Raw genomic sequence first — 13,171 nt, forward strand, 5'->3', positions numbered from 1 at the left:
CAGTTCCGCACATTCTGTTCACCAAAAACAGCAACAGTAAAAACGGCATAACTCTCTCTATACTACTCCAAATGCCCTGAAATTTTGCAGGCACTTCATACTCACCAATACCTACAACTTTCATGTTTTGAACAAAGTCCAATTCGGCCGCTAGATATGATCTAAAATTTCGGACAGAATAGGGGTTCAAGAACCCTAACTTTTCACATTTCATTCCAAAGCCAAAATTGATTGCATTTACCAACAATTCACACCTACTAGAGTCATTAGAGTCCATTGCCCATCATCAAAGATGGCTACAACATCCATTTCATATTAAACCAGAAAATTCATCATAAAATTAAAAACTCCACCAAATCAAGCCAAACCAAGAAATAAATCATATAATCCAACACTTTAGCCACTTCTAAGCATAAAATAACCATCATTAGGTGTAATAGGGGGGTTCAAGCATCACTTACCAAGTAACAAGAGAGAGAGGGATGATGGCCACCTTAGAGCTTCAAACAAACTTCACTAGAGCACTCACTATCACCAAAAGAAAGGATTTTATGGAATGAAATCAAACCTCAACTCTTGTTTGTGGAAGATTGAGTGATATGGAAGCTTGAAAGTTGGGAAAATTTCCTTTCTTCTTTGCTCAAAGAGAACCGGCCACAAGGAGAAGAAAAATGGTGAATTTTGTGCATTTTTTTGATATTTATTCCTTTGGTCAAAAAAAGTCAAGAAAGTGAATAGTATTCTTAAAGTCCAACGAATGAGACGACGACACATGTCACCTCCTTAAATGCAATCCTATCTTTTCTTTTACCTCTCACATCAATCATTCACCCACTCTACTTATCTCTTAACACCCGATCAATTTTACACAGTATCCGAAACTTAACCTTATTGGCCGAATTTTTCCGAACTTATCGCACTCGTGGGTCCCACGTCCAATATATATGCTTAATTTTTCTAAAAATTTACCAATACGAGAAAAATCATCTTAAAACTATAATTGCTCATAAAATCCACCAAGAAAATATTCCTAGGCCAGAAAATGCAGAAAACATGCAATTAAAGGGGAAAAACCCTAGGAAAATATTAGGGCAATACGGGTTCTCACACTCTCTCCCCCTTAAAGAAATTTCGCCCTCGAAATTTTCTCTTCAAAATTTAAAGTAACCAATGGCCTGTACCTTCTTCGTCTTCAGAGTCAGAAGAAACGAGATTCTTCATTCCAGTCCCAGACCCAATTAAACTAACCCCGTCCGATCCCTGAAATAGCCAACAAACATTCACATCTGAACTTTAGCGTTTACAAATCAAAATGACATACAAAAGTTTTCAAAAGTTAATATATACACACGGTTTGCCAAATCAAAAGAGAAAACGCCCCAAAAGTACACTTATGGTTTTAATACATGAGCTATACAAAAGATATGTTGAACTAGCTCAATTTGGCAGCCATATGTCAAATCCAGACCAAAAGGGTTTATTTTCCTGTAAGGAAAATAAAAGGAACGGAAAGGGGTGAGCTTGCGCTCAATGAGGTACCAAACAGATAGCATTAAAATCATGGCATTTCACATTTAACAAATCAGATACACATGTCAGATGTAAAACAAAGGAACCAATGATTCAAATCAGAAGGATACGGGTGGCTCTCAGGAGCCAAATTTCCAGCGCAATACTTGATCCAAACCGGTTGACTCTCCGTCAACGTATATAGAACCAATGCGTCCGTAGACCCCTCTTATCACCGAATTCCGTCCACCAAACACCCCTTTACCGGGCCCGCTCACCTCAAACGAACAAAATGGTAATACTCGAGTATACCGGAATCAAGGGTCTCAATACCCAAAATCCCCGAACAGACTACCGTGGTTCGTTATCTAATCGTCCAGGCCCTTGCCGGCCCGACTCGAATAACTTAGCCACAGGATTGAGCTCATAGGTCATAGAAATCCGAACAGATGCAGACACAGATAACAGATTCAAATTTTGCATAGTAAATTGGCATATGAACAGACTAGAGAACGAGTGTGATAAAGTACACCCTCGTCTCGAACAAATAAACAGATTGCAGAGCAGAAATCAAGTTAAACAGCAATGGAGGGGAGTGGTACACTCACCAGCTCAACTTCAAAAGTTTTTACTTCAGATTGGCCTTAATCGCCAAGAAACCCTAAAATAATCAAAATAAACCAATTGAAGGTTTCATATCCAAATCGAGCAAACGGAATGCACAAGTGAGGCTCGACTACACGTCGTATGCCTTGCCAAATAAATACTAATGCAAGGGTGCAAGAACATGATTTTCTTGGAAACAAAAAGATAACATGAAGACCTAGGGTCAACAACCCAAAAGCCCTTCATTTCCATCAAAAGGCAAATCCAACTTAAAGAACCAAACGGCCTAGAAAATCGGTCAGCACTTCCCCTAAATTTCTTACTTTTCCAGCCATTAAGGCTTCATTATTTCCTCAAATCAGCCCCAACATTTCACACCAAAGGTCATCTCATTTCCCAAAAGCCGTACAGGGCTCAAAGTGGTACAAGTACAAAAGTTAGCTAGGAAACAACCAAAATGAAAGCAAGCCCTAAGAGAGACTCGACGACGAGTCATAAAACAATGCTGAACACAACCCCAATAGGGTCTCATGTGCATAAATAAGCATGATAGCAAACCAGAAATTAGAAATAGCATTAGTCTTGGCCCCAAATAGAAAAACTGTTTTGCCCTTATTTTGCGGTAATGGCGTCAAATTCACTACGATTATCGGATGGGGTGTAAGACCCACCGTTTCGAAGCCAAGAAACAGAGCTACAACAATGTAGAAGGTCACTCAATCCAGTTCCTAACACAACTAGGTCAAATATGCAAAATACTATACCAGAATTCCCAAAACAGGTTTGCAAATCACACAAAACTGTAATTACTATAACTCAGTCTATACAAGTCCAAATGCCGAAATTCCAAAGGCATATGATAGCTAAGACATCCAGTAACATTTCATCAGAAGACACCAACTTCAAAATCCAAACCAAATCCAGTCAAAATAGGCAATTACTATCGCAGTTCCGCACATTCTGTTCACCAAAAACAGCAACAGTAAAAACGGCATAACTCTCTCTATACTACTCCAAATGCCCTGAAATTTTGCAGGCACTTCATACTCACCAATACCTACAACTTTCATGTTTTGAACAAAGTCCAATTCGGCCGCTAGCTATGATCTAAAATTTCGGACAGAATAGGGGTTCAAGAACCCTAACTTTTCACATTTCATTCCAAAGCCAAAATTGATTGCATTTACCAACAATTCACACCTACTAGAGTCATTAGAGTCCATTGCCCATCATCAAAGATGGCTACAACATCCATTTCATATTAAACCAGAAAATTCATCATAAAATTAAAAACTCCACCAAATCAAGCCAAACCAAGAAATAAATCATATAATCCAACACTTTAGCCACTTCTAAGCATAAAATAACCATCATTAGGTGTAATAGGGGGGTTCAAGCATCACTTACCAAGTAACAAGAGAGAGAGGGATGATGGCCACCTTAGAGCTTCAAACAAACTTCACTAGAGCACTCACTATCACCAAAAGAAAGGATTTTATGGAATGAAATCAAACCTCAACTCTTGTTTGTGGAAGATTGAGTGATATGGAAGCTTGAAAGTTGGGAAAATTTCCTTTCTTCTTTGCTCAAAGAGAACCGGCCACAAGGAGAAGAAAAATGGTGAATTTTGTGCATTTTTTTGATATTTATTCCTTTGGTCAAAAAAAGTCAAGAAAGTGAATAGTAATTCTTAAAGTCCAACGAATGAGACGACGACACATGTCACCTCCTTAAATGCAATCCTATCTTTTCTTTTACCTCTCACATCAATCATTCACCCACTCTACTTATCTCTTAACACCCGATCAATTTTACACAGTATCCGAAACTTAACCTTATTGGCCGAATTTTTCCGAACTTATCGCACTCGTGGGTCCCACGTCCAATATATATGCTTAATTTTTCTAAAAATTCACCAATACGAGAAAAATCATCTTAAAACTATAATTGCTCATAAAATCCACCAAAAAAATATTCCTAGGCCAGAAAATGCAGAAAACATGCAATTAAAGGGGAAAAACCCTAGGAAAATATTAGGGCAATACGGGTTCTCACACTCTCTCCCCCTTAAAGAAATTTCGCCCTCGAAATTTTCTCTTCAAAATTTAAAGTAACCAATGGCCTGTACCTTCTTCGTCTTCAGAGTCAGAAGAAACGAGATTCTTCATTCCAGTCCCAGACCCAATTAAACTAACCCCGTCCGATCCCTCACGTCACTTACCATGCAAACTAGATATCCAATAACCTCATGGACTCATTCCAGCCGAACAAAGCCTAGTCATGTTCCCACTATGCAAATCTCACATACTTAACACCGTTTCAACTCTGGAGTACTCAGGCACAAGAATCCGAAATAAGACAATTCACCTCTCGAGCTGGCCAGTCCCAAGAGTAAATCATCTATATTACAGATTCCTACCCGACATACATATCTATCTTCCTCGAATCCCATGATAAAGATCTTTACACTTATGGCATGTCTGGTTCATAACTTACGCTCAAACGAGCACTTAGACATATTCATGAAATCAGGACCATACACCACTTGGCCCAGTCTCACTCCGCGCAGAGACCACGCGAAGTAGGCTCTGATACCAATTGTAACAGCCCCACTTTCCCCTAAGGCGAACCAAAGGGGTGAGCGGACTGCCTGCCCAGCTCTCGCCAGGACTCACGATGCAGACTAGAACTATCTATAGCGATCCGGAACTTACGAACGAGCGTAAACGAGTCAAAATGGTAAAATAACCCAAAATTTAAAAAAAATGAAATCCGAAGTCAGCCATGAATAGTGACCGACCCGTCAGAACCCAACCGAAATAGCCAACAAACATTCACATCTGAACTTTAGCGTTTACAAATCAAAATGACATACAAAAGTTTTCAAAAGTTAATATATACACACGGTTTGCCAAATCAAAAGAGAAAACGCCCCAAAAGTACACTTATGGTTTTAATACATGAGCTATACAAAAGATATGTTGAACTAGCTCAATTTGGCAGCCATATGTCAAATCCAGACCAAAAGGGTTTATTTTCCTGTAAGGAAAATAAAAGGAACGGAAAGGGGTGAGCTTGCGCTCAATGAGGTACCAAACAGATAGCATTAAAATCATGGCATTTCACATTTAACAAATCAGATACACATGTCAGATGTAAAACAAAGGAACCAATGATTCAAATCAGAAGGATACGGGTGGCTCTCAGGAGCCAAATTTCCAGCGCAATACTTGATCCAAACCGGTTGACTCTCCGTCAACGTATATAGAACCAATGCGTCCGTAGACCCCTCTTATCACCGAATTCCGTCCACCAAACACCCCTTTACCGGGCCCGCTCACCTCAAACGAACAAAATGGTAATACTCGAGTATACCGGAATCAAGGGTCTCAATACCCAAAATCCCCGAACAGACTACCGTGGTTCGTTATCTAATCGTCCAGGCCCTTGCCGGCCCGACTCGAATAACTTAGCCACAGGATTGAGCTCATAGGTCATAGAAATCCGAACAGATGCAGACACAGATAACAGATTCAAATTTTGCATAGTAAATTGGCATATGAACAGACTAGAGAACGAGTGTGATAAAGTACACCCTCGTCTCGAACAAATAAACAGATTGCAGAGCAGAAATCAAGTTAAACAGCAATGGAGGGGAGTGGTACACTCACCAGCTCAACTTCAAAAGTTTTTACTTCAGATTGGCCTTAATCGCCAAGAAACCCTAAAATAATCAAAATAAACCAATTGAAGGTTTCATATCCAAATCGAGCAAACGGAATGCACAAGTGAGGCTCGACTACACGTCGTATGCCTTGCCAAATAAATACTAATGCAAGGGTGCAAGAACATGATTTTCTTGGAAACAAAAAGATAACATGAAGACCTAGGGTCAACAACCCAAAAGCCCTTCATTTCCATCAAAAGGCAAATCCAACTTAAAGAACCAAACGGCCTAGAAAATCGGTCAGCACTTCCCCTAAATTTCTTACTTTTCCAGCCATTAAGGCTTCATTATTTCCTCAAATCAGCCCCAACATTTCACACCAAAGGTCATCTCATTTCCCAAAAGCCGTACAGGGCTCAAAGTGGTACAAGTACAAAAGTTAGCTAGGAAACAACCAAAATGAAAGCAAGCCCTAAGAGAGACTCGACGACGAGTCATAAAACAATGCTGAACACAACCCCAATAGGGTCTCATGTGCATAAATAAGCATGATAGCAAACCAGAAATTAGAAATAGCATTAGTCTTGGCCCCAAATAGAAAAACTGTTTTGCCCTTATTTTGCGGTAATGGCGTCAAATTCACTACGATTATCGGATGGGGTGTAAGACCCACCGTTTCGAAGCCAAGAAACAGAGCTACAACAATGTAGAAGGTCACTCAATCCAGTTCCTAACACAACTAGGTCAAATATGCAAAATACTATACCAGAATTCCCAAAACAGGTTTGCAAATCACACAAAACTGTAATTACTATAACTCAGTCTATACAAGTCCAAATGCCGAAATTCCAAAGGCATATGATAGCTAAGACATCCAGTAACATTTCATCAGAAGACACCAACTTCAAAATCCAAACCAAATCCAGTCAAAATAGGCAATTACTATCGCAGTTCCGCACATTCTGTTCACCAAAAACAGCAACAGTAAAAACGGCATAACTCTCTCTATACTACTCCAAATGCCCTGAAATTTTGCAGGCACTTCATACTCACCAATACCTACAACTTTCATGTTTTGAACAAAGTCCAATTCGGCCGCTAGCTATGATCTAAAATTTCGGACAGAATAGGGGTTCAAGAACCCTAACTTTTCACATTTCATTCCAAAGCCAAAATTGATTGCATTTACCAACAATTCACACCTACTAGAGTCATTAGAGTCCATTGCCCATCATCAAAGATGGCTACAACATCCATTTCATATTAAACCAGAAAATTCATCATAAAATTAAAAACTCCACCAAATCAAGCCAAACCAAGAAATAAATCATATAATCCAACACTTTAGCCACTTCTAAGCATAAAATAACCATCATTAGGTGTAATAGGGGGGTTCAAGCATCACTTACCAAGTAACAAGAGAGAGAGGGATGATGGCCACCTTAGAGCTTCAAACAAACTTCACTAGAGCACTCACTATCACCAAAAGAAAGGATTTTATGGAATGAAATCAAACCTCAACTCTTGTTTGTGGAAGATTGAGTGATATGGAAGCTTGAAAGTTGGGAAAATTTCCTTTCTTCTTTGCTCAAAGAGAACCGGCCACAAGGAGAAGAAAAATGGTGAATTTTGTGCATTTTTTTGATATTTATTCCTTTGGTCAAAAAAAGTCAAGAAAGTGAATAGTAATTCTTAAAGTCCAACGAATGAGACGACGACACATGTCACCTCCTTAAATGCAATCCTATCTTTTCTTTTACCTCTCACATCAATCATTCACCCACTCTACTTATCTCTTAACACCCGATCAATTTTACACAGTATCCGAAACTTAACCTTATTGGCCGAATTTTTCCGAACTTATCGCACTCGTGGGTCCCACGTCCAATATATATGCTTAATTTTTCTAAAAATTCACCAATACGAGAAAAATCATCTTAAAACTATAATTGCTCATAAAATCCACCAAAAAAATATTCCTAGGCCAGAAAATGCAGAAAACATGCAATTAAAGGGGAAAAACCCTAGGAAAATATTAGGGCAATACGGGTTCTCACACTCTCTCCCCCTTAAAGAAATTTCGCCCTCGAAATTTTCTCTTCAAAATTTAAAGTAACCAATGGCCTGTACCTTCTTCGTCTTCAGAGTCAGAAGAAACGAGATTCTTCATTCCAGTCCCAGACCCAATTAAACTAACCCCGTCCGATCCCTCACGTCACTTACCATGCAAACTAGATATCCAATAACCTCATGGACTCATTCCAGCCAAATAAAGCCTAGTCATGTTCCCACTATGCAAATCTCACATACTTAACACCGTTTCAACTCTGGAGTACTCAGGCACAAGAATCCGAAATAAGACAATTCACCTCTCGAGCTGGCCAGTCCCAAGAGTAAATCATCTATATTACAGATTCCTACCCGACATACATATCTATCTTCCTCGAATCCCATGATAAAGATCTTTACACTTATGGCATGTCTGGTTCATAACTTACGCTCAAACGAGCACTTAGACATATTCATGAAATCAGGACCATACACCACTTGGCCCAGTCTCACTCCGCGCAGAGACCACGCGAAGTAGGCTCTGATACCAATTGTAACAGCCCCACTTTCCCCTAAGGCGAACCAAAGGGGTGAGCGGACTGCCTGCCCAGCTCTCGCCAGGACTCACGATGCAGACTAGAACTATCTATAGCGATCCGGAACTTACGAACGAGCGTAAACGAGTCAAAATGGTAAAATAACCCAAAATTTAAAAAAAATGAAATCCGAAGTCAGCCATGAATAGTGACCGACCCGTCAGAACCCAACCGAAATAGCCAACAAACATTCACATCTGAACTTTAGCGTTTACAAATCAAAATGACATACAAAAGTTTTCGAAAGTTAATATATACACACGGTTTGCCAAATCAAAAGAGAAAACGCCCCAAAAGCACACTTATGGTTTTAATACATGAGCTATACAAAAGATATGTTGAACTAGCTCAATTTGGCAGCCATATGTCAAATCCAGACCAAAAGGGTTTATTTTCCTGTAAGGAAAATAAAAGGAACGGAAAGGGGTGAGCTTGCGCTCAATGAGGTACCAAACAGATAGCATTAAAATCATGGCATTTCACATTTAACAAATCAGATACACATGTCAGATGTAAAACAAAGGAACCAATGATTCAAATCAGAAGGATACGGGTGGCTCTCAGGAGCCAAATTTCCAGCGCAATACTTGATCCAAACCGGTTGACTCTCCGTCAACGTATATAGAACCAATGCGTCCGTAGACCCCTCTTATCACCGAATTCCGTCCACCAAACACCCCTTTACCGGGCCCGCTCACCTCAAACGAACAAAATGGTAATACTCGAGTATACCGGAATCAAGGGTCTCAATACCCAAAATCCCCGAACAGACTACCGTGGTTCGTTATCTAATCGTCCAGGCCCTTGCCGGCCCGACTCGAATAACTTAGCCACAGGATTGAGCTCATAGGTCATAGAAATCCGAACAGATGCAGACACAGATAACAGATTCAAATTTTGCATAGTAAATTGGCATATGAACAGACTAGAGAACGAGTGTGATAAAGTACACCCTCGTCTCGAACAAATAAACAGATTGCAGAGCAGAAATCAAGTTAAACAGCAATGGAGGGGAGTGGTACACTCACCAGCTCAACTTCAAAAGTTTTTACTTCAGATTGGCCTTAATCGCCAAGAAACCCTAAAATAATCAAAATAAACCAATTGAAGGTTTCATATCCAAATCGAGCAAACGGAATGCACAAGTGAGGCTCGACTACACGTCGTATGCCTTGCCAAATAAATACTAATGCAAGGGTGCAAGAACATGATTTTCTTGGAAACAAAAAGATAACATGAAGACCTAGGGTCAACAACCCAAAAGCCCTTCATTTCCATCAAAAGGCAAATCCAACTTAAAGAACCAAACGGCCTAGAAAATCGGTCAGCACTTCCCCTAAATTTCTTACTTTTCCAGCCATTAAGGCTTCATTATTTCCTCAAATCAGCCCCAACATTTCACACCAAAGGTCATCTCATTTCCCAAAAGCCGTACAGGGCTCAAAGTGGTACAAGTACAAAAGTTAGCTAGGAAACAACCAAAATGAAAGCAAGCCCTAAGAGAGACTCGACGACGAGTCATAAAACAATGCTGAACACAACCCCAATAGGGTCTCATGTGCATAAATAAGCATGATAGCAAACCAGAAATTAGAAATAGCATTAGTCTTGGCCCCAAATAGAAAAACTGTTTTGCCCTTATTTTGCGGTAATGGCGTCAAATTCACTACGATTATCGGATGGGGTGTAAGACCCACCGTTTCGAAGCCAAGAAACAGAGCTACAACAATGTAGAAGGTCACTCAATCCAGTTCCTAACACAACTAGGTCAAATATGCAAAATACTATACCAGAATTCCCAAAACAGGTTTGCAAATCACACAAAACTGTAATTACTATAACTCAGTCTATACAAGTCCAAATGCCGAAATTCCAAAGGCATATGATAGCTAAGACATCCAGTAACATTTCATCAGAAGACACCAACTTCAAAATCCAAACCAAATCCAGTCAAAATAGGCAATTACTATCGCAGTTCCGCACATTCTGTTCACCAAAAACAGCAACAGTAAAAACGGCATAACTCTCTCTATACTACTCCAAATGCCCTGAAATTTTGCAGGCACTTCATACTCACCAATACCTACAACTTTCATGTTTTGAACAAAGTCCAATTCGGCCGCTAGCTATGATCTAAAATTTCGGACAGAATAGGGGTTCAAGAACCCTAACTTTTCACATTTCATTCCAAAGCCAAAATTGATTGCATTTACCAACAATTCACACCTACTAGAGTCATTAGAGTCCATTGCCCATCATCAAAGATGGCTACAACATCCATTTCATATTAAACCAGAAAATTCATCATAAAATTAAAAACTCCACCAAATCAAGCCAAACCAAGAAATAAATCATATAATCCAACACTTTAGCCACTTCTAAGCATAAAATAACCATCATTAGGTGTAATAGGGGGGTTCAAGCATCACTTACCAAGTAACAAGAGAGAGAGGGATGATGGCCACCTTAGAGCTTCAAACAAACTTCACTAGAGCACTCACTATCACCAAAAGAAAGGATTTTATGGAATGAAATCAAACCTCAACTCTTGTTTGTGGAAGATTGAGTGATATGGAAGCTTGAAAGTTGGGAAAATTTCCTTTCTTCTTTGCTCAAAGAGAACCGGCCACAAGGAGAAGAAAAATGGTGAATTTTGTGCATTTTTTTGATATTTATTCCTTTGGTCAAAAAAAGTCAAGAAAGTGAATAGTAATTCTTAAAGTCCAACGAATGAGACGACGACACATGTCACCTCCTTAAATGCAATCCTATCTTTTCTTTTACCTCTCACATCAATCATTCACCCACTCTACTTATCTCTTAACACCCGATCAATTTTACACAGTATCCGAAACTTAACCTTATTGGCCGAATTTTTCCGAACTTATCGCACTCGTGGGTCCCACGTCCAATATATATGCTTAATTTTTCTAAAAATTCACCAATACGAGAAAAATCATCTTAAAACTATAATTGCTCATAAAATCCACCAAAAAAATATTCCTAGGCCAGAAAATGCAGAAAACATGCAATTAAAGGGGAAAAACCCTAGGAAAATATTAGGGCAATACGGGTTCTCACACTCTCTCCCCCTTAAAGAAATTTCGCCCTCGAAATTTTCTCTTCAAAATTTAAAGTAACCAATGGCCTGTACCTTCTTCGTCTTCAGAGTCAGAAGAAACGAGATTCTTCATTCCAGTCCCAGACCCAATTAAACTAACCCCGTCCGATCCCTCACGTCACTTACCATGCAAACTAGATATCCAATAACCTCATGGACTCATTCCAGCCAAATAAAGCCTAGTCATGTTCCCACTATGCAAATCTCACATACTTAACACCGTTTCAACTCTGGAGTACTCAGGCACAAGAATCCGAAATAAGACAATTCACCTCTCGAGCTGGCCAGTCCCAAGAGTAAATCATCTATATTACAGATTCCTACCCGACATACATATCTATCTTCCTCGAATCCCATGATAAAGATCTTTACACTTATGGCATGTCTGGTTCATAACTTACGCTCAAACGAGCACTTAGACATATTCATGAAATCAGGACCATACACCACTTGGCCCAGTCTCACTCCGCGCAGAGACCACGCGAAGTAGGCTCTGATACCAATTGTAACAGCCCCACTTTCCCCTAAGGCGAACCAAAGGGGTGAGCGGACTGCCTGCCCAGCTCTCGCCAGGACTCACGATGCAGACTAGAACTATCTATAGCGATCCGGAACTTACGAACGAGCGTAAACGAGTCAAAATGGTAAAATAACCCAAAATTTAAAAAAAATGAAATCCGAAGTCAGCCATGAATAGTGACCGACCCGTCAGAACCCAACCGAAATAGCCAACAAACATTCACATCTGAACTTTAGCGTTTACAAATCAAAATGACATACAAAAGTTTTCGAAAGTTAATATATACACACGGTTTGCCAAATCAAAAGAGAAAACGCCCCAAAAGTACACTTATGGTTTTAATACATGAGCTATACAAAAGATATGTTGAACTAGCTCAATTTGGCAGCCATATGTCAAATCCAGACCAAAAGGGTTTATTTTCCTGTAAGGAAAATAAAAGGAACGGAAAGGGGTGAGCTTGCGCTCAATGAGGTACCAAACAGATAGCATTAAAATCATGGCATTTCACATTTAACAAATCAGATACACATGTCAGATGTAAAACAAAGGAACCAATGATTCAAATCAGAAGGATACGGGTGGCTCTCAGGAGCCAAATTTCCAGCGCAATACTTGATCCAAACCGGTTGACTCTCCGTCAACGTATATAGAACCAATGCGTCCGTAGACCCCTCTTATCACCGAATTCCGTCCACCAAACACCCCTTTACCGGGCCCGCTCACCTCAAACGAACAAAATGGTAATACTCGAGTATACCGGAATCAAGGGTCTCAATACCCAAAATCCCCGAACAGACTACCGTGGTTCGTTATCTAATCGTCCAGGCCCTTGCCGGCCCGACTCGAATAACTTAGCCACAGGATTGAGCTCATAGGTCATAGAAATCCGAACAGATGCAGACACAGATAACAGATTCAAATTTTGCATAGTAAATTGGCATATGAACAGACTAGAGAACGAGTGTGATAAAGTACACCCTCGTCTCGAACAAATAAACAGATTGCAGAGCAGAAATCAAGTTAAACAGCAATGGAGGGGAGTGGTACACTCACCAGCTCAACTTCAAAAGTTTTTACTTCAGATTGGCCTTAATCGCCAA

Source organism: Coffea arabica, chromosome 8e, assembly GCF_036785885.1.
Source record: "Coffea arabica cultivar ET-39 chromosome 8e, Coffea Arabica ET-39 HiFi, whole genome shotgun sequence".
NCBI classification, from domain to species: domain Eukaryota; kingdom Viridiplantae; phylum Streptophyta; class Magnoliopsida; order Gentianales; family Rubiaceae; genus Coffea; species Coffea arabica.